Here is a 21,107-nt window from a genome sequence, read left to right as displayed (position 1 = left end):
GGTGGTCTTGTAGATAGCTTCAGGTCTTTTGCTCTGTGTCATGGTTATTCATGGCACCACAGACAGAGAATATCCTTGCAGTGGTGGGATCGGGGGGCTGGAACAATTTGTACAGTGGGGGTGCTGAGAGACATTGAATCAAACTGTAAATTCTCTGTATAATGGAAACCACTTCAAGCCGGCAGGTGCGGCAGCAGCCCCCCCCCCCCCCCGCACCCCTAGTTCCAGCACCTATGGGTGGGGTTCTGTGAGATGCCTATCTGCCATCCCCACGGCACCAACAGTCCTTCAGGCTCACTAAGTCTGCCTGGCTCCCAGCCACAGTTGATTTCCAGTTATTTTACTGCCCCTTACAGAGGACAGACAGTAAAAAAGGTGGCTCAGAATGAAAAGTTTGGGGGCCTTCAGACTAGCTGAACACTGGCTCGATCCCTGCACCGGTGAGTTGTGGGCTCTCCCGAAGCGGCGGCCGGTGTGATGTGGGTGGCACTCGTGGCCAGGGGCGAAGGGGCTCGGAGCCCCCACGGGAGCGGTCACCGCCCAGGTGTGAGGCGCAGATGGAGCAGTTCAGCCCCTCACTGCCGGTGGGATCCCAGGGCCGGGCCGAGCAGCGGCTCGGGGACCTGACCGATCCCCGCGCTGGTCCCGGGCGCTGCGTGGGCGAGTGTCGGGCCGATCCCCGCCCCGGCTCTGCACGGAGCCCCCGGTCCGGTCCCTTCCCGTGCGGACACGGCGGGGGGCGGGGGGGGGCGTGACTTGGTTCGGAAGCGAAACCGCCACCGCCCGCGAGCCTGGAGAGGGGCGGGCGGGGCGAGCCCCGGGCTCGCGGCGAGCCTGCCTGGGGACCGGCCCGGGAGCCGCTGGGCGGCGGGCAGAGGCCGAAGTTGGCGGCGCGGGCGGAGACAAAAGGGAGCGGAGCCGAGGCGAGGCGAGGAGCGGCTGCTTTGCATCCCTTCCCGTCAGCCCCGCTCCTCGCTTCCTGCCGCCGGGAGCGGCCCGGAACTGGGACCCGCCGGCCGCGCGCCCAGGGTGAGTCCCGGCCCGGGGCGGGCGAGCGGGGGCGAGCGGGGGGAGGGCGCCGGCTGCCGCCTCAGGCCCGGCTCGGGGCCGCCGACATGGCGCGGGCCGCTCCCGGCGGGGAGATGGCGGCGGGGGGCGCACGTGGGGCCGCCCCCCCCCAGCCACCGGCAACGCCCCCGCCCCGCCGCCAACTTCCCCGCGCCCGGGCCCGGGACCTGTTGAGCCCACGGCCGGGACCCCGCCGGGTTCCGGGGCTCGCCCCGGGAGGGGCCGGGCTGGCGCGGGGCTCCCGGCGGGCGGCGAGCCTGGGACACCCCCTTGGGGCGCCGCGCAGCCCCAGCTCCGTGTCCCCCGGTCCCTGCCCAGGGCACCGGCCCGGCTCGCTGCTCTCCTGCCTCGCACCGCCCGCCCCAGGCTCCTGCCACTTGCACGAACTTCGGGGACAGAGACCCGCTAGGCCCGGTGCAGCTGCTGCCCCCGCCCCGTGCAGACCTGGCTGGGCTGGGAGCTGGGAGCTGCTGCTCGGGGGCTGGGTTCAGAGCCCGGTGTCCGTGCAGGGAGCTCTGGGCTGTAGCCCTGCCTGTACTGCCCAGAGAGACTGGCTGCTGGGCCTGCCTTCCCAGCAGGGTGCACGGTGCTTCGGGGGGGCTGACAGTAGCTGATGGGACCGTTCCGGGCTAAGGAAGGGTTAGACTCAACCCAGAGAAGGGAAAATAATGTCATCACTAGCCTAGTGTTATATAAAAGTACCTATGATCGTAGTAGTTAGAGATGGGAAGAGCCTGGTTGAATAAGTTGCGTTCATCTAATGCAAATATTTGAGGTTTAGGACCCACTCTCGCCTGCCCTCTTTTATCTACACCTCTTATACTGCAGACAGATCTCACCTGCCTTCTGGAAAAATTCAGAAAAAAATCTAGTTTCACAATGGCTTTGTTCATGAGAGCTCTGGTCTGACTGGTAACCAACTTCTTTTGTGACTCCCTCCTTTGAAAAGTATTGCATGTGGGGAGGAGCTTTCCCTGCTTACAATCATCTCTAATCAATCTACAGAATACAATATGAATAGACTTTATTTAAACACATGATGTTGCAAGAGGGGAGGGATGGTCAAGGCAGAAGATGCAGCTCTGGGAGGTTAAAACTCCTTAAAATATAAAAAAAACACTGGAAACACAAAAAGTAGAGAAGCCTGGTTAGTCTTTAGGCTTCAGTCAGAACGGACCAGTTGTTTGCAGCATAGATGATTTAAGTTTATTTGCTCCAAGGCCTCGCACTAAGGATTAAACTGTTTTAGCAGAATTGATTTTAATCACCATTATACAGTGGTTTTGGTTGACTCTGTTTAAACATGGATTGTCTGGCCAATGTGGATCAGGCATAACCATTTAAAAACTGCATTCTAGGCAAGTTGGAGCCCTAAGAAATCTAATACCCCCAGATGAACTCTGGAAAGGTTGTGGATAGGAGCTAGTTTTACCATTTCCAGGGGACCTGTTGAAAGTAACCCAATTTTGGCAGGAAACCAAGGGCCAATTTTTAATGATGGTTTAGACTTCCCTTTCACTCACGAAACATTCCTATTGGAGTCTTTCCTCAAATTTTTTTGATCAAACAATGTACGGAGCTGTATTTGTACTTGATTATGGCAATGAAAATCCTTCTGGCAAAGAAATGGACATGCCCCTCTCTCCATTCTAGAGAAATGATTTAAACAACAAAAAGAGTGAAGAATACCCTTCCAATGGAAAAACTCCACCACTGCAGGCTAAATACATATGGCCATCTTGCAACATGGTTCTCATTTTATGAATATGCTAGACTGATAGGCTCCATAAATACAGATAACACATTCTTTCCATATACAGGGTTAAAGAAAAATAGATAACTTTACTATTATTACAAACTGTATGCAAGTAAAATTGTTTCTTCACCAAATAGGACTGCTTTTCGCCTGCTTGTGTTCTGTTTAATCATTATGATGTAGTTTTAGTTTTATTAGACTAAAAAGTATAAAGGGATTGTGATTTGTAAATCAGTTTAGTAAATACCCCTCAGAGACAAGCTGAATGAGATTGTCAGAAGCATTGTGTTAATGAATAGGCAATGGACTATTTGTGCATGAGCCACGGTGATTATTTCAGGACATTTGCTGCTAAGCGAGACAAACGTTCCATATGTTGATAAATGTGATTTATTTTTTCATATGAATTTTATATTGAGACTTAGGCCGCACTTCAGAAAGGTACTTTAACACATGGCTAACTTTAGCACAGTCCCGTTACCATCAATTGAACTAATCATATGCTTAAAGTTAGGCATGTGTTTAAGTCCCTTGCCAAATTGGGACCATAATAAAAAGAACCGGCTAGTGTAGATGGGTGGTGAGTTGCCATTATTACTCCTGACTGACTAGGAATTGCGCGTACTCTACTGTTCTTGCTACCCTGTCTGCCTCTTCCCACTCCCCAACCCAGTTGTTCTGCTGGTCCACCCGCTATGTCTTGGCTTTTAGACTGGATGCTCTTTCAGAGAAGGACTGTAATTTTCTACATGTTTGTTCAGTGCATGATGTCCCAGCTCAGGGCAGCTGCACCTGTATTCCTCCTCTGCAGTCCAGCAAGGACACCCACTTCTAGGCTTCTGGCTCCCCAGCTGTCACCTCTCTTGCATGGAGACCCGTGTGTGTCTCCCTCCTGACATGGTTAGTTCCAGGGTGCACAGTTCCCTACCTACACTGTTAGGCAGCTTGGCTTGCTGGGAATAAGCTGGGCAGCGTCTGCACTTGCTCACTTTTCGAAGGCTACGAACAAGGTAGGGCTTGTTGTGATGTACAGCAGTGCAGCTGTGCCGTGGTAGCGTTTTAGTGAAGACGCTACTATGCTGATGGGAGAGCTTCTCCCAACGGCACAGTTAACTCACCTCCCTGCAAGGTGGTAGCTATGTCAACAGGAGCAGCTCTTCCATAGACACAGCAGGGTATGACTGTCGCTCGGGGTGTGCTATTTTTACACCCCAAGCGATGTAGTTATACCGATAATGGCCTTCATTACAACAAGCGTGGTGAAAGCATTACAGAGAAAACATTAAACCAATAAAGGGGCCTACACGCATGCTAATAAGCTCACCAGAGATCCCCCCCAACTCTGTCAGGGGCTCTGATAGGAGTCAGTCCTTCAAACCCCACCAGGAGGTTTTTCTGTGGTGACAAGTTCATAGCAGCATTCTTTTAGCACAAGCATGCTTGTGCATTGGTTAGTCTTTCCTTTATGCAGCTTGGGCCTTTGATTTTCAGATTCCAGGAACAGGAAATCAGCAGACAGTGATTCCTTCCTCAGGGCGTAGCTACCAAAGACTGTGTTGTTGTTTTTTTGCATAATCAGAGGTGAGAAATTTGCAATCATCTCCCCATAGGGATTTCCCAGGCAAACCATTGACACTGTTTGTTCAAAAGCCCATTCTTCTCTGGCCCGTTGTTCAATATAGTCCTTTGAAGTTCATAATATTTCCCAGGGCTCACAATAATACAGAACCTTGCATTTAATACAGTGAACTCCAAAGATGATTAAACTTAATACATTTTTTTTCAAGGATATTGCAGGAAATTGCCATATCTGTCACATCTAGCATAATGGGGGCCTGACCTGCTTGGCCTGTAGGTTCTACTGCAATATAAATAAACCTTCTAAAAGATCTAGTTTGTGTCTCTTTTGGATACACATTTTTATATAACTGCTGCTGTGCTTTTTATTTGTCTTGTTTGAGGCGGAGGCCCAAGGGCCTGGCTGCTGCACAGCATTCCATCCTAGGGGGCATGTCGGGGTGTTCCCTTCATTTCAGGCAATGGATTTGGGGGCAGACAGTGTATTCCAAGTGGGGCTTATAGAGCTTTGACCTTTTCTTTTTTATTCTGATCTACCACATTCCTCCCTTTAACCCTAATTAGCTGCACTCTGTGCTCTCCCCTTCCCCAAACCAATTGTGATGGGCACAGTGATTAGACTGTAATAAGTTGGCCTGATTCAGTCTGTCCCATTTTTAGATACACTTTTCCCCCAAAGAGAAGCTTATTTTAAAGGTATCATACTCTTGTCTTCCCTAATTTTGACGGAGGTTAGCTTGGAGACCAAGAGCACTGGAGTTTGAGGTTTCTCAGCCTTTGTCAAGGAGTAATGTTGAATCTTCAGTAAGGAGAACTTTGCTCCCAACTGTGTCAGTCAAAATAAGCTGAGCTAAAATAAGTGTTAAAAACCAACGTTTTAAAAAAAATTCTAACTAAAAATCCATTTCCTCCTTAACTGTTCAGGTTTCACTTCCTTAGCACTTGTGATATTGTCATCCTTTGTTTTCTCAACTTTTCTATAGGGTGTCCCAAGCCAAACAGAGGAGACAACCTCCATTTCTGCTGGAGGGAAAAAACAGCAGGAGGGGAAAAAACCTTTTTTTAAATGTCTGCCCTTCTCAACCTCTGAGGATTGTAAAGAAGCTCCCCTTCTCCCCCGACCACCATCCACACACCTTGTCCTCCCTCCCTTCTTTCCAGGCCACCTCTGGTCTTACCATAGAGACAGGGCTGGCTCCAGGGTTTTTGCCGCCCCAAACGGCGGGGGGGAGGGGGTCGTGATCGGCGGCAGCTCCACTGCGCTGCTTTCTTCTTCTTCAGAGGCAATTTGGCGGCCGGTCCTTCCCTCCGAGAGGGACCGAGGGACCCGCCGCCGAATTGCTGCTGAAAAGCCTGATGTGCCGACTCGTCCCTTTGGCCACCCCAAGCACCTGCTTGCTGAGCTGGTGCCTGGAGCCGGCCTGTGTAGAGAGGCTAAAGTAGAGGAACAGTGTCTGAAATGTTCTCAAGTGTAGGGGAAGAAAAGAGCACATAGGAAGTTCACCTGGGTTCTTGGAAAAACTTTTTCCTGGTAACAAAGATGAAGTGCTCTGAGAGACTGAGGTGACTGAAGTAGTAGTGCTGGAGCAAACTGATCGTTTAAAATGCAGTAAGTCATCAGGCCCAGATGGTCCATCCATGGGTTCTGAAGGAACATAACTAGGAAGTACAGTAACTCCTCACTTAATGTTGTAGTTCTGTTCCTGAAAATTGCAACTTTAAGTGAAACAATGTTAAATGAATCCAATTTTCTCATAAGATTTAATGTAAATGCGGGGGGTTAGGTGCCAAGGACATTTTTTGGGGCAGACAAAAGGCATTGTATATGGTAGTGTACTGTACTGTGGTTGGGAAGTGTCCCTGGCTTACCTCACACAGGCACAGCCCGCTGCAGGCAAGGACGCTAGGAAGCACTGCAGCAGCAGCAGCTTCCCCGGAGAAGAACAGGTGCTGACTGTGCCGGGGGATGCTCCAGGTCCACCTCTTCCCATCCCCACTCCACCTCCTCTCCAGAGCACGCTGCATCCCTGCTCCTGCTTCTCCCCTCCCTCCCCTCAGAAAGTCCTAAACTCCGCCATTTGGTGGTGGGGGAAGTGCTGGGAGGGAGGGGGAGGAGGCAGAGAAGAGGAACTTATGCAATGCTCCCTTGTAAAGTCGCTGCTCTTCCACAGAATCTTACAAACGGTGGACAGAGCAGGCAGCCAAATGACATTATAAGGGAGCATTGCACGACTTTAAACGAGCATGTTCCCTAATTGAGCAGCAACGTAACTTTGAAACAGCATTAAGCAGGAGGATGTTAAGTGAGGAGTTACTGTAGTAGAAGTAGCTGCCAACAAAATTATGCAATCTTTAATTTAAAAACAGCCACTGTTCCAGAGAATTGGAAGGTAGCAAATATTGCACCCATAATTTTAAAAAGGCTGTAGGAGAAATCTGGGGAATTATAGATCTATAAGCCTTACATCCGCACCTGGCAAATTAGTTAATTGTCAATTCAACCAAACACCTGGAAGATCATGATCTGATAGGGTCTAACCAGCATGTATTCCACAAAGGAAAATCGTCTCACTAATCTCTTAGAATTCTTTGAACATGTCAAGAAAGTAGTGGATGAAGGAGAACTAGTTAACATACTATATTTAGATTTCCAAAGGGCCTCTGAGAAGACCCCACGCAAGAGACTGAAGAAGTTGTTGTGGGGTGAGAGGCAAAGTTGTCATGGATCAAAAAATGGCTAGGAGACAGAAAGCAACAAGTAGGATTAAATGGTCAGTTTTCATCATGGCCACAGGTTAAGGGCGGAGTCTGTAAGGTTCTGTGCTAGGTCCTGTGTTCAATATGTTTGTTTAGTATCTGGAAAGGTGGGGTGCAGTGAGGTGACAGAACGTATAGGGTACACAGAGTTATAGTTAGGACCAGAGAGGATTGTGAGGAACTAGAGTGAGACCTATACAAGCTAGAGGAGTGGGCAACATGATTGCAAATTAAATTTAATTTTGATAAATGAGAAATAATGCACATTGGAGAGAAAGTTTAAACTTTTCTTCGCCTTACAAGTTCCTAAATTAACTGTATCAACCTAAGGGTCTGGCTACACTTGCAGCTGTATAGCACTGCCGCGGGAGCGCTCCCGCAGCAGCGCTTTGAAGTGCGAGTGTGGTCGCGGCGCCAGCGCTGGGGGAGAGCTCTCCCAGCGCTGCAGGTACTCCACCTCCCCGAGGGGATTAGCTTACAGCCCTGGGAGCCGCGCTCCCAGCGCTGGGGCACTCTTTACACTGGCACTTTGCAGCGCTGTATCTTGCTGCGCTCAGGGGGGTGTTTTTTCACACCCTGAGCGAGAAAGTTGCAGCGCTGTAAAGCGCCAGTGTAGCCAAGGCCTAAGAAAGTGACGTGGGTGTTATTGTAGACCGCTCAATAAAAACCTCTGTGCAATTTGCAATTATAGTCAAAAGACTAACACAGTGTTGGTGTGCATAGGAAATGGCATAGAAAATAATACTAAAAATATCATAATGCCTTTATAGATCTCCAGTTTCATCTGGATACTCTGCTGTGTTGGTCACTCCATCTAACATAGGATATTGCAGAAGTAGAGGGGCTTCAGAGAAGAGCAACTAGAATGATCAGAGGCCTGGGGAAAGCTCTTATTAAGAGAGATTGAAAAGAAGATGGGGACAGTCTATGAAATTAAAATGTGGGAAATTCACAACCGATAAAAGGAAATACTTTTTCACACGGTGTGTGATTAAACTGTGGAACTAAATGCCATAGGAAGTCATTGAGGCCAAGAATTTAAAAAGGTGATTGGCATGAATATCCAGAGTTGTCATAACTCCTATCCCTTCCCAAATGTTTGACATTAAACCTTATTCATCAAGACTTAAGCCAATCTCTAACTATTACAGATCAGAATGAGACCTTTTTAGGGGGAATGGATGGGTGGGCGGGCAGGCATCTGTCTGCTGCAGGGTTCTTGCACTGTCCTCTGAAGCATCTGGTTCTAGTTACTCTGAGACAGGATACTGAACTAGGTGGACCTCGGGTCTGATCTAGTCTGGCAATTCCTGTCTTTCTATGAAACTCTGCCATTCTGGATTTGATGTGGAGAGCTCTTTGAGCTAAAAGGTGTTCCTGGGTTTGCAGGGAGAGTTTACGCTTCAAAGGAAACCTAGGCAGCTCCAAAAACCTAGAATAAGCATGTATGTTGTAGGAAATGGATTGTGACAAGCAAAAACAGATATGTGATCTGCAGTGGTCCATTACTTAGGGCTGAGATTCTCAATCAGAGAAAGGTAACTACATAGATGTAACATACTTAGACTTTTGCAAGGTGTTTGACTTTGTACCTCAAGATGTTCTGATTAAAAAATTAGCATGCAATATCAGTAATGCATTTGTTAAATAAATTGATTATCAATCAGTTGCCAATGCCGAGCCATCATGGGGATGTTTCTAGTGAGGTTGCGTCACAGTCGGTACTAAGCCTGATGATGTTCAACATTTTCATCATGATCTGAAAGTAAATATAAAATGTGTGGATGATGCATAGAATGATAGTGTGGTAAATAACAAGGACAAGGCAGTTCTAGAGTTTGATAAGCTAGGCCCATTCAAACAAAATGTGTGGTGTTAAAGCCAAACGCAAAGTTATCCATCCAGGAACACAGAATGCCAAGCATACCTACAGAATGGGGGACTGTATCCTGGAGAGCAGTAACTCTGGAAAGGTCTTAGGGGACAGAGTAGACGAGCGACCTAACGTGATCTCCTAGTGATGCTGTGGCAAAAAGGCATAACGCAACCCTTGGCTATATGACTAGGGGAGAAAGGATGAGAAGGGAGGTGATGTTTCCTCTGTAGATGGAACTAGTGAGACCAATCCTGGAACACCGTGTCCAGCTCTGGTGTTCACATTTTTAAAGGACGTTGGAAAAATTGGAGAGGGTGCAGAGAGGAGCCAGAAAGATGATTCGAGTGTTGGAAGAAATGCCTTTCAGTGAGAGACTTAACGAGCTCCATCTGTTTAGTTCATCAAAAAGATGATTGTGTGGGGTCTTGTCAGAGGGTCTAACCAAGGCCAGCAGAATTGTCTGCCTTTTTTTATGGGTAATTTTCATGCACCAAAATCATGGTGTCTCCAAGTTTGGATAAATATCAAGGCCCAGCCTATGGCATCCAGAAACCAGGCAGGCTTGAAGTCCACTTGCAGTTTGTATGCATAGGTGATGTATTGAGCGACAGGGAGAAAGGAGTGATAGAATTACAGAAGAATAAATGCTTGTTCTAAATTTATCTTTCCTGTTTCTTGGTAGCAAATGTTTGTATTTATGTGCTCCAAGGCTCCAGACAGTTTTCCCCCTTTGCCATTTTTCCTTTCCACTGACTGACATTTACTGCTTGTCTGTATTTTCCTTCATTTCATAGGCTCTCTCTCCCCTATCTCTTTTCCTTTTATATATTTTTTTTTCCCTGAGCCCTTCCTTTGTTTTCCTTTTTGTCCTTCGTTTCTCCTAACATCCCGTCTCCTGACCAGTGGCCCAGCACCCTATTCATCCAGGAAGACACGAGTGAAAAGCCTGGGCTTATTCCCTGGCCATTCAGTGGTGAAATGGTGGTGGTGCTGGAAATTCTGGGGGAGCAGTATCCCCTGCAGAGAACCAACATACCAGCTGCTCTGTGGATTTTTTTTCTAAATCTTGAGATTAAGAACGTTTCAGTTTCTGTGAGCTTGCAGCTAACAGCCCTGGAAATAAAAGAAGCAAGCTGGAGGAGGGCGTTTGGATGTCTTCCCTTGGGGAGGTCTTTGTTTAAAATGTAATACTCTGTGTTGCTCTCTTTCTCTCAAAGAGTAAAAGATGGATGCTAGCTCTTCCCTAACTTGCTGCCACTTTGACACTTTCTCTCTAGTTTCCTTTTCCCCCATCTTTCCAGTACAATTCCATTAAGCCTCTATTGTAGCTGTCCCATTTTTAATACAGACGTGTCCACAATTTAGGCTTTAATGTTCTGGAATTATTCTGAGTAGAAAGTTAGGCACACTAGTTCAGCATAGCAGGGCTGTCTCCTCTGTAGTGGGGCAGGGGTTTTCTCTTGTTCTTCCTAGACTGCCTCAAGGGTCTCTTTAGGAAGACACCAAGGTGCTGTGCAGATTTCCAGGATGGGTTCTAGGGAAGTAGTTGCCTTTCGTGGAAGTGCTGATATGAATTTGCATGATGATGGATTGTGGGTAGGTGTTTATAGTTTCCAGTCAGAATAAGCAAAGATTATTTAACTCTTACTGTGATCCCTGATAGAAGCCTTTCCACTTTTGAGCTTTCTTACTTTCTACCACTTGAAAGGGGTTAATTTTAAAAGATGAATGCCAACATATTGTGGTGCGATGCAAACCACTTGATCTGAAATGGGTAACGGTTATTGTCAGGAATGGATTGACTAGTGCCTGCCTCACTTGTCCTGCTGTTCTTCAGTTTAGAAAGTCAATAACGTTTTCTCCTTGGCCATGCGTTTACTATTTAAGATACCCAATTTTTCAACCCGTATTTGAGTTGCACTTTACTGTGTGAGTAGACCCAGGACTTTCAAGGTTAGTAACTGCTAACTCAGTGTAAGAGAAGCAGAACTGGGCCCTCATAGGCATTTGTGGCACTTGAGAGAGATTCCTTTGGAGAAGACAGAATCATAGATGCTAGAATTGAAAGGAACCTCTTGGGTCACAGAATTCAACAAGGAGGGTTGGACTCATTCTTGTCTTTCCCAGTTGTCTTCTTCGCTCATTCAGCATGTTTTATAGAACCCAAGTAAGATAATTTTGGAACTCATCAGCTGAAGACCGTAGGTGTTGATTTATGAAAGTGATATTTTTGAGTGGTTGGTTTTATTTCATGATTATCAGCAAGGTGCACACACAAGCAAACGATTTCTGCAGTTGGATGTTCTTTATATTATTAAGGCCTCCTTCAGTGCCATAGAGAGAGAGGCAGAGATTGACATTTTAAAACCTGTGCACACAGTCACAGTAATGGTACACATAAGGGTCACACTGTTCTTCTAAATTCAGATGATACCAAGAACTGCTCATACTTGGTATCATCCCCCTTTACGTAAGCACATGTACAGACAAGAGAAACCTTAAAATATTTGTTACAATATATTTGTAACCCTTTAAATTAATAATAAAAACGATTTCCCACCCTGAGAGCTGATCCCATGAACCCAAGCCAGCCATTGGATTTTCCATTGCACAAGCCAACATCCTTTCTCTAGAAGTGTTTTCAGAATGTGCTTGGTGTTGGATTGATACTTCACATCCCTTGAGGAGCAAAGCAGTTGTATTCTATAGATTGGTTTGATGTCTCAAGATTTGTAGGACAAAAATCAGTTATTAAATGCATCCAGGGCAGTTGGCACAGTATTCTGTTCAGATGCACCAGCAGTCAAAGACAGAGAAGATTATGGATCTGTGTATGAAAGGACCTAGTGGCCTCCATAACCCCCTCTGTGCTGGCCTGTTCAGGGCTAGTGTGGAAGGCCCCTTCGTTCTGTGGCACACGTGGGCTATGAACACTCCGCTCGCTTTGTGACTGCGTCCTCTGTGCCTCTCTCATATACATGGCAACCTTGTGGCGCTTAAGTGGAGTGGAAGTTCTGAGTTTTTCACTCCACTACAAACAACTATTAAATTAGGAAAGTAGAGCCCTTTTCTTTTTTTCTTTTTCAGGATTTCTACTGTAGCAGACTTAGCTTTTGTCCAAGTCTTATTCTTTGTACTCTTTATTGTCACAGAAAGGACATTGCTCATTCCATTTTAAGAAGTGCATTTCCTGCTTGCTGTTTTTCTGAAGATCCCTTTACTGTAGTGGGACTCATTATAATAACTTGTAACAAAACCCTTGAACTGTGCAAATATTTGCTGCAATTTTGGATTAGATGTTACATTAGTGATACAATAACATGGAATGACAATGGAGTTGCTGAAGGATGTACTTGTTAAAACCACCTTAACTTGTAACAAACTTGACAGTATTAATGCTGTTATAGACAAATACCAAAGGAGTATTCCCACAGCGAACTCTAGGCTCTTCCAGGTATTATGAATTACTTGTGGACTGCAGCTAAATGGAAGCTTTCAAAAAGATTCTAGCTGGTAGCTCACTGAGCCACATGGGTCCAAGAAATATTTGTCTAGGGGAGCAGATAGGGCAAGTAAGTTTCAAGTTGGTTTGGAGCCGTGGTAGGAGAAAAGTATTCAGATTATTCATTCGCCATAGTCTAATCATTCTCCCCCCCCCCCCCCAGGAAGACGGTCAGTTTAAATGTTCCTGTTTGTAATCTGAACTCCGTATGTCTGATTATCTCTTTGGCGATCCCTCTCGAGCTCATCCTCCTTGTGCCTGGGGACAATTTAGACTGAGCTGAGAAGTGTGATTGCGTGCTTCTTGGCTGCCTCGTGTTCCCTTTGGCTGGTAGGTTCTTCTGGAGACTGTACTGTCATCAGCATGTTTGCCTTTATGGAAGGCCAAATACTGGCTTACTGCATCTCTGGGCATTTGTAGGTGTAAAGACGCGTGGTTTGGCCTTAAATGCAGAAGGTAGAAAGCTCCCACCTGTTTCCAAAATGAGTCTCTGAGTTTATAGAGGGAGCTGTTCTGTGATGAGTCTGTTTGCAGGCATCTGTGAAAGGGCCACTGGAGGGTGGAACATCTCTGTTCTTTCCTTTGGCATAATTCCTCCCATAGTCCTTTCATACTAATGTAAGTTGGGCCTAATCTTGCAGTCTTTGTGCAGTCAAAATTCCCACTGTAGCCAATCAGAGTTTGGACTGCATTAGGACTCTAGGTTCTAGACTATAAAGCATAAGAACATCAGAATGGCCAGACTGGGTCAGACCAAGGGTCCACCTAGCCCAGTATCCTGTCTACCGACAGTGGCCAGTGCCAGGTGCCCCAGAGGGAATGAACAGAACAGGGAATCATCAAGTGATCCATCCCCTGTCACCCATTCCCAGCTTCTGGCAAACAGAGGCTAGGGACACCATCCCTGCCCATGCTGGCTAATAGCCATTGATGGTTCTGTCCTCCATGAATTTATCTAGTTCTTTTATGAGCCCTGTTATAGCCTTGGCCTTCACAACATCCTCTGGCAAGGAGTTCCACAGGTTGACTGTGCGCTGCGTGAAAATATATTTCCTTTTGTTTGTTTTAAACCTGCTGCCTATTAACTTCATTTGGTGGCCCCTAGTTCTTGTGTTATGAGGAGGAGTAAACAACACCTTGTTTACTTTCTCTACACCAGTCATGATTTTATAGACCTCTATCATATTCCCCCCCCCTTAGTCGTCTCTTTTCGAAGCTGAAAAGTCCCAGTCTTATTAATCTCTCCTCATACGGCAGCCGTTCCACACCCCTAATCATTTTTGTTGCCCTTTTCTGAACCTTTTCCAATTCCAACATTTTTTTTTTTTTTGAGCTGGGGCATCCACATCTGCACGCAGTATTCAAGGTGTGCACGTACCATGGATTTATATAGAGGCAATATGATATTTTCTGTCTTATTATCTATCCCTTTCTTAATGATTCCCAACATTGTTTGCTTTTTTTTGACTGCTGCTGCACACTGAGTGGATGTTTTCAGAGAACTATCCACAATGACTCCAAGATCCCTTTCTTGAGTGGTAACAGCTAATTTAGACCCCATCATTTTATATATGTATAGTTGGGATTATATTTTCCAATGTGCATTACTTTGCATTTATCAACATTGAATTTCATCTGCCATTTTGTTGCCCAGTCACCCAGTTCTGAAAAATGCTTTTGTAGCTCTTCGCAGTCTGCCTGGGACTTACAAGATAGTTATCATCTGCAAATTTTGCCACCTCACTGTTTACCTCTTTTTCCGGATCACTAATGAATCTGTTAAATAGGACTGGGCCCAGTGCAGACCCCTGGAGGACACCACTATTTACCTCTCTCCATTCTGAAAACTGACCATTTATTCCTACCCTTTGTTTCCTATCTTTTTAACCAGTTACTGATCTACGAGAGGATGTTCCCTCTTATCCCATGGCAGCTTACTTTGCTTAAGAGCCTTTGGTGAAGGACCTTGGCAAGGGCTTTCTGAAAATCGAAATACACGCTATCCACTGGATCCCCCTTTTGTCATGTGATGGTGGTGTACTAGCTCACTGGGGAACTGAAACAGTTTCTTCTCTCTGTTGGTTAGGGGTTTTTTTCTGCTTTGTTTTCAACACACTTCCACCAATAAAGGATTTTTCAGAAGACTTTTTTCACATAACACAAGAACCAGGGGTCACCCAATGAAACTAATAGGCAGCAGCTTTAAAAGAAACACAACACGCAGTCAACCTGTGGAACTCATTGCCAGGGGATGTTGTGAAGGTCAAAAGTATAACAGGGTTCAAAAAAGAATTAGATAGGTCCACCAATGGCTATTAGCCAGGATGGTCAGGGATGCAACCCCATGCTCCGAGTGTCCCTAATCTTCTGACTGCCAGATGCTGGGACTAGACAACAGTGGATGAATCACTTGATTAAATTGCCCTGTTCTGTTCATTTCCTGCAAAGCGTCTGACACTGGCTGTGTGAAAGAGAGAATCCTGGGCGAGATGGACCATTGGCATCACACAGCATGGCCGTTCTGGGCCTGAAATAAAATTATTTTGGAATTGTTATAAGAAGCCTCTTGTTTTTTGCTGTCTTTGAGTTACTCATTGGAAGTTACCAATACAAGTTGCTGTCTAAGTATTACAGCTTTTGAACTGGAAATTAATAGGTGAGCCAGAACATAAGCCTCTCTCTCTCTGCTCTGTGATCTCCATTCACAGGGGCTGACCCACTGCTTCCCCTCTCAAGCCCTTCCCGCACTAGCACCCTGAGCTCTGGGCCCACATACCCACCCACTCCAAATCGGAGTGGTGTTGCGACACGGCATGGGAGGCTGCAGCCACAATCCGGTTTGGTCCAACTCCACCCACTCCAGCTCTGCGGTCTGTGATTCATCTCTGCTGGGCACCTACTTGTGTCTTCAGCAGAGTTAGCAACATCAGCAAATGGATTTGTTGCTTCTGTGTATGAAGAGTGGTTCATTTCCAAAGCTCTTAGAGGTTTTGGATGGAAAAGATTATCCAGCGGACCATTAATTAACTTGTTAAAATGAAAAGCCTCTGATATTAGGGTAGCACCTAGCGGCCCCAACGTGCTAGGACTGTACAAGTGTAGTGAAAAACCAGTCCCCGCCCCAGAGAGTTTACAGTCTCACTAGGCAGAACCGCCAAAAAGAGACCAGACGGGGACGTGACTAGCTCAAGGCCGCTTGGTAGGCTGGTGGCCTAGCCAGAGAGAAACCTCCTCTTGTGGTGCCCTGTCCACTAGACTGCACTGCCTCTCCCCTGTGGCACTACAGGTCCCGCGATAGCCATCTCCCTGCGTCGGCTGATTTGTGAATCCCGTTGGAGAGTACTTTATCTGTGGAGTCGAGGTGAGGTTTGGAGAGAAATAGCAGTGACCCTCCTGGTGTGGTGGCTTCACGAGGCTGCTCTGGGTTAAGGTTACTTCCAAAGGTGTAATGCAAAGAACAGAGAACACCACATGCAGAAGTGCTCATCAGTAATCTCCTGCCAGGCTACAGCCCAGGGGCTGGTGCACGCTCTGTACCAGCAGATCACTTTCTGCCCTTTTAGGCTCTTGTGATGCAATCTTTGAAACTCCAAGACCAACTATTCACAAGGCCCAAACCAGCTTGCATGGCCTGAGAACAGCTGAGGCTGTGCTGAGCCGCTCCCTGAGTTCAGTCCCAGGGTCACAGTGGGCTTTGCTGTTTCCTTTCACAGCAGCAGAAGTGGCAATACTGCGAGGTGTGGGGGGAGTGCTTCCTGGCCATGGAAGACTGAACTCTATCAGCTAACCCAGATGCAGTTATTGGCTATCGTCTTCCTCCTGGCCTTTAGCTGGCTGGTGGCAAACCGCATTACATATTGCCATTAATGGAGCAGCACGCTGGCTCTTTCCCTGCTTAATCCATTCAGTGCAGTGCAGGATACAGGATTGGGGGCGCAAGCTGTCCAGTTGTGAAGCTGTGGGTTTAGAGGTTAGCCCGTAGCCACGAGACAGACGAGGCAGAAGCAATTGCAGAGATAATGGATGTAGTGCACTGAGTGAAGAAGTAGCATTTCACTCCACCATTTCATCCCATTACTCTTAGTGAGACTCTCTCTCCAACCACTGCAAATCATTCCCCTCCTTGCCTGATCTGTGCATGCTGCCGATGGCTGGAGACTGTTCCGTTTCCCCTTTGGTATTGCTTAGCCATGGTATACAGAGGTAGTTGCTTAGTTCTCCATTTGTAAATTGATGCCTTTAGCCCCCAGTCATTCTTGTTGTTCCGAGTCCTCCAGTTGATTCGTCTCCTTCTGGGACTGAGGTGTCCAGAAGTGACTGCACCGTTGTAGGCTTGGTCACATCAATTCCCTGTAGAATGGACTTATCCCCTCTGTACTCCATGAGACTGTTTCTCTTCATATGCTGACCAAAACTGCCATATTACACTGTGAATGCATATCTAATTTGCTGTCTGTTGTCATGCCTGGGTAGATTTTTGCATGTTGCTTCTTTCCAGATTCCTGCTTCCGGTTGGGATCTGTGTTTTGGATTATTTTTCTCTAGACATATTAACTCTATTTTTCCAAGTTGTCAATTTCCTTTCTGCACCTCTGATTTACAGAGACAGTGCTGCAGTGGCACCCCTGTAGCACTTCGTGAGGAGCCAGCTACCCTGAGAGCCCGTAGCCGTGTCGATGGGAGGTTGGTATAACTACGTGGCTTAGGGGTGTGGATTTTCCCTACCTCTGAGCCACATGGTTCTACTGACGTAAGTTCCTAGTGTAGACAAAACTCTGTGTCCTTTTTAATTACTTCTCTCTCCTCACTAGAGTTCGTGCACCTCCCAGTCTTGGGTACTGGAGCTGGAACGTTCTGTTCATTTAATGTCTTCAGCGATGGCCTGGGAGTAAAGTGGGACCTAACGCTGGCTGATGCAGTGCCACGCTGGACACCTTCCTCCAGTCCATTTCGTTACCATTTAGCATTGCTTTTTGTATCCAGGCCACCAGCCGGGAGCTGGGTGGTGGTGCTTATCCGCAAGCCCTTTGGAAGAAATTTTGCAAATAGCTGTACTTTATTGTATCGGTGCTGTACCAAAGTCAAGCTCTATTACATTCCAGAGCATGCTCAGGATCAGACCTCTGACTTTGTAGCTCTGTCAAAAGCAGCCATCGTGTTTTCTGGCCAGGTTTGCTCTTTCTCAACTCCCAGTGCTGAGCATTTCTCATGGCTCTGTTACCCTCAAGTTGTTTACAGATTTGTTTTCTTTAAATATTTCTTCCATTATTTTACTAGGAAAAGCGATGTGCTTTTAATTTGAGGGAAGCTTTGCATAACTGAGAGAAAATCCTTATTAAAGAAACCCTCTCATATGTGTACAGCATTGCATTTGTTTCCTTACATATCTGCTTGTGTAATTACTCAGGGGTATTTTTAAAAGTGGCTCAGTGTTTCTTTTGCTGCATTAGAAACAGCCAGATTTATTTTCTGGTATGTTGAGAATTAACTCTCCTTTCTTTCCTTTTCCTCTGCCCCCACTGGAAAAAGAGAGAATGTGAAAAAGAAGAAAGGATTTGCATTGTAGTTGTGATTGGCACAGGCTGTGAATGAGAGGTCATTTCATGTGGCTGTTTCTTTTCAAGCGTTCCTTTTTCATGCACACTGTATTCAGGCTTGAAGCATTCTTTCTTTTCAAAGCTTCTCTGTCTGCGTCTTTCTTTCCCCTTCCTTTATTTTTCATCTCTTTTCTTTACGTTTGCTGTCTTTTCATTCTGTTTTTCTCCACCCCCATGGGGCTCCATTCTTTCTCTCCTCCTTCCTCTATTCAGTTCCTTTTTTCTTTTTGCATCTTTTTTGAATAGCTCTTCTATTTTCAGAGAGGAAAGGGAGTAAGTAGAAGAGAAGTTGTTTCAGCAAAGAGGAACTTGAAAGTCTTTCCCTGTTTATTTCACTTAAAAGCAAAAATTGTTTTTCAAGGGAGAGATTTGTATGGGGCGGGGGGGGGGGGGGTGTTTAAAGTGAACCTACTAAGACAGTAGTGCCGGCTTGGTTAGTCCTGGGATAGCTTTGTCCTCCCTCCCTCTCTCAAAATAACAAAAACAAAGTCTATTCCCAAATTGTTTACAAATGATGAGAACTCCATGGAAATACTTTATGGTCTGTAGATTTGTTGGGGCTCTGCCTTGCTCCCTGCTCAGTTTGAAATGTGGTGTTTGGCCTTACGACTGAGCTCAGAAGAGGAACAACTAACTCCCATCCCCACCCACCTCCGCTTGCTAACTCTTCCCCTCTGACACTGGATCCATTAGTTACATTTTAATTGTTGATTTTCTCATTGAGGCTCATGCACCAAGAGGTGGTGAGAGGGACCCTCGGCAGGATCCGGGGGCATTCCTGCTGCAGTGCAGGCAAGTGGGCTACTCTGCAGTGACAAAGGCTTGAGACGATGAGACCAGGTTTGCTTGGTCTCTACACTGGGAACGTCCCACTGAGGAACGTGGGCTGTGGAAGGGTCTGTCCTGCTCTCAGAGTGCTGGGCGCTGAGCTGTGAGTTGTTGTCTGAAGCACACACTGTCCATCTGATCTGGAAAGGCACAGACTCTTCGGTCTGATGGACACAAGGCTTTAGACTGAGGGGATCTCCACAGCTTGGTTAGGTGACCATGTTCCAGTGGGGTAACACAGAGCAAGGGCATCGTGCACGGCGGAAGGGTGGCAGTGGAACGCCCTAGACTTAGACAGCGTTGCTGTCACCGTGTTGGTCCCAGGATGTTAGAGACACCTGAAGAAGAGCTCTGTGTGGCTCAGAAGCGCCTCTCTCTCCCCAACAGATGTTGGTCCCATAAAAGATACGACCTCACCCACCTTGTGTCTCGAGATTTAAAAAGAAGAGACTTGAGTACATGGGACAAGTTGGTCACCATTTAGTAACACTTCATTCGACGCGTTCTGGCCGAAGGCTGCCTGACTGCCACCCTCGCAGGGACCGGCAGACCGCCCCCCGCGGCTTGCTGCCCCGCGCACGCGCTTGGAGCGCTGGAGCCTGGAGCCGCCGCTGCTTTCATCCCTGCCGTGCTGCTCGCTGAGCAGTGGTGTGGTACAGTGCTCATCACACTCTCCTGGGTGGAGAGCGCTCACTTCCTGGCTGGTGATGCTTTTGCTGTAAGCAGGGCTTGAAGTAACGGTAGGTTCTGTTTAGCCAATAGGACCGTGCACGACCTAGTCCGTGCATTGGCTGGGCACAAACCTCAGCCTGGATCTTACCTGCAGTTGTCCAGATTAGGTGAAAGCTCCTGGTAGCTGCATAGTTTTCACTTGGAGCAGAACTGGGGTGGGAGGAAGGTTGACAATGGTTGATTCAGGCTGTAGAAGTGCAAGGAGCTGATTTGTTTGCACCAAGCAGCAGAACTACACTGAGTTGTCAAGCAAGCCCGCTACAAGGCATGTGACGGTTCCCAAACACTCGGCAGGTGTTGCCAAGCGAGAGTGTTCTTCAGAACAGTAACCATGAGCAAAGGTTGGTGTTTCCGTGGTGACTGCTCTCGGGATCCCACATTCCTGTGGGTGGGAGAAAACCGGAAAAGCTGAACTGATGAAGGAATCTGGGTTGAGCAGGGAGGATCCGCACGGTGCCCCGTGGGAACGTGCTAGTTACCAGCATACCGGTCCCGTCTGCGTGGTTAAGTGGGGACGCCTGTGAAGAAATCTTGTAGTATTTGGGTGGGTCCCCCACGTGCGGATGAGAGGGAACTGGGGCAGCCCTGGGCAGAGGCAGAGCACTGGCTGGGAAAGGAATGGAGGGTTTGAGTTGGCACCAGCTGTGCACAACAGCACAGGGTGGAGCCATTTTACCTTCTGTGGATGACGCATGTGGGGATGAACTGTTCTAATGGCTTGGCTGCTGTACAGCTTAGACCAGGGGTGGGCAAACGACGGTGCGCGGGCCGCATCCAGCCCCTCAGACTCTTTAACCCGCCCCCAGGAGTGGGGTCAGGAGCTTGCCCCGTTCTGCCTACCCGACGCTCCCACATGTTCAGGTGGGACCTGCGTGAGGGCACGTTACTGCAGCTGCACAACCCGAATGTGCCAGCCCACGGGCCTGCTACTGGTTGGCTTAGGGGACTGTCTGTCGGAGTAGGGTTAATTTTCCATCGTTGAGGATAAAACGGAGGCTGTGGCTACACTTAGCACTTCAAAGCGATGCCGCGGCAGCGCTTTGAAGCGCTAAGTGTAGTCAAAGCGCCAGCGCTGGGGGAAAGCTCTCCCAGCGCTGTCCGTACTCCACCTCCCTGTGGGGAATAACGGACAGCGCTGGGAGCCGCGCTCCCAGCGCTGGGGCTTTGACCACACTGGCGCTTTGCAGTGCCGCAATTTGCAGCGCTGCAGAGGGTGTGTTTTCACACCCTGCTGCAGCGCTGCAAATTTGTAAGTGTAGCCAAGCCCCAAGAGTAGTTGGCCAGGGAGTGCTGGCTGCATTGTTCACATTAATCAAAGAGGGTGTGGAAAGGAGGTAAGTTTAGTTTAATTATTGTAATACTTTTATGATTGATTGTAAGTAAGGTTTAATGTCTGTTTCCACTAAAATGTCT

The 21,107-nt window shown here is 47.5% G+C and overlaps 1 protein-coding gene across 1 annotated transcript in view; it reads left to right on the top strand.

The window, feature by feature from the left end:
• Window positions 1-895: 895 nt before the first annotated feature.
• ZNF710 (zinc finger protein 710) overlaps window positions 896-21,107 on the top strand; it is a 44,026-nt gene continuing 23,814 nt past the window's right edge. The window contains exon 1 of the mRNA XM_039491630.1: window positions 896-1,029. The gene's annotated coding sequence lies outside the window, so the exon portion shown is untranslated. The remainder of the gene's footprint in view (window positions 1,030-21,107) is intronic.

The sequence above is a fragment of the Mauremys reevesii genome, linkage group 10 (genome assembly GCF_016161935.1).
Source record: "Mauremys reevesii isolate NIE-2019 linkage group 10, ASM1616193v1, whole genome shotgun sequence".
Lineage (NCBI taxonomy): Eukaryota > Metazoa > Chordata > Testudines > Geoemydidae > Mauremys > Mauremys reevesii.
This window is presented reverse-complemented; position numbering and strand designations above follow the sequence as displayed.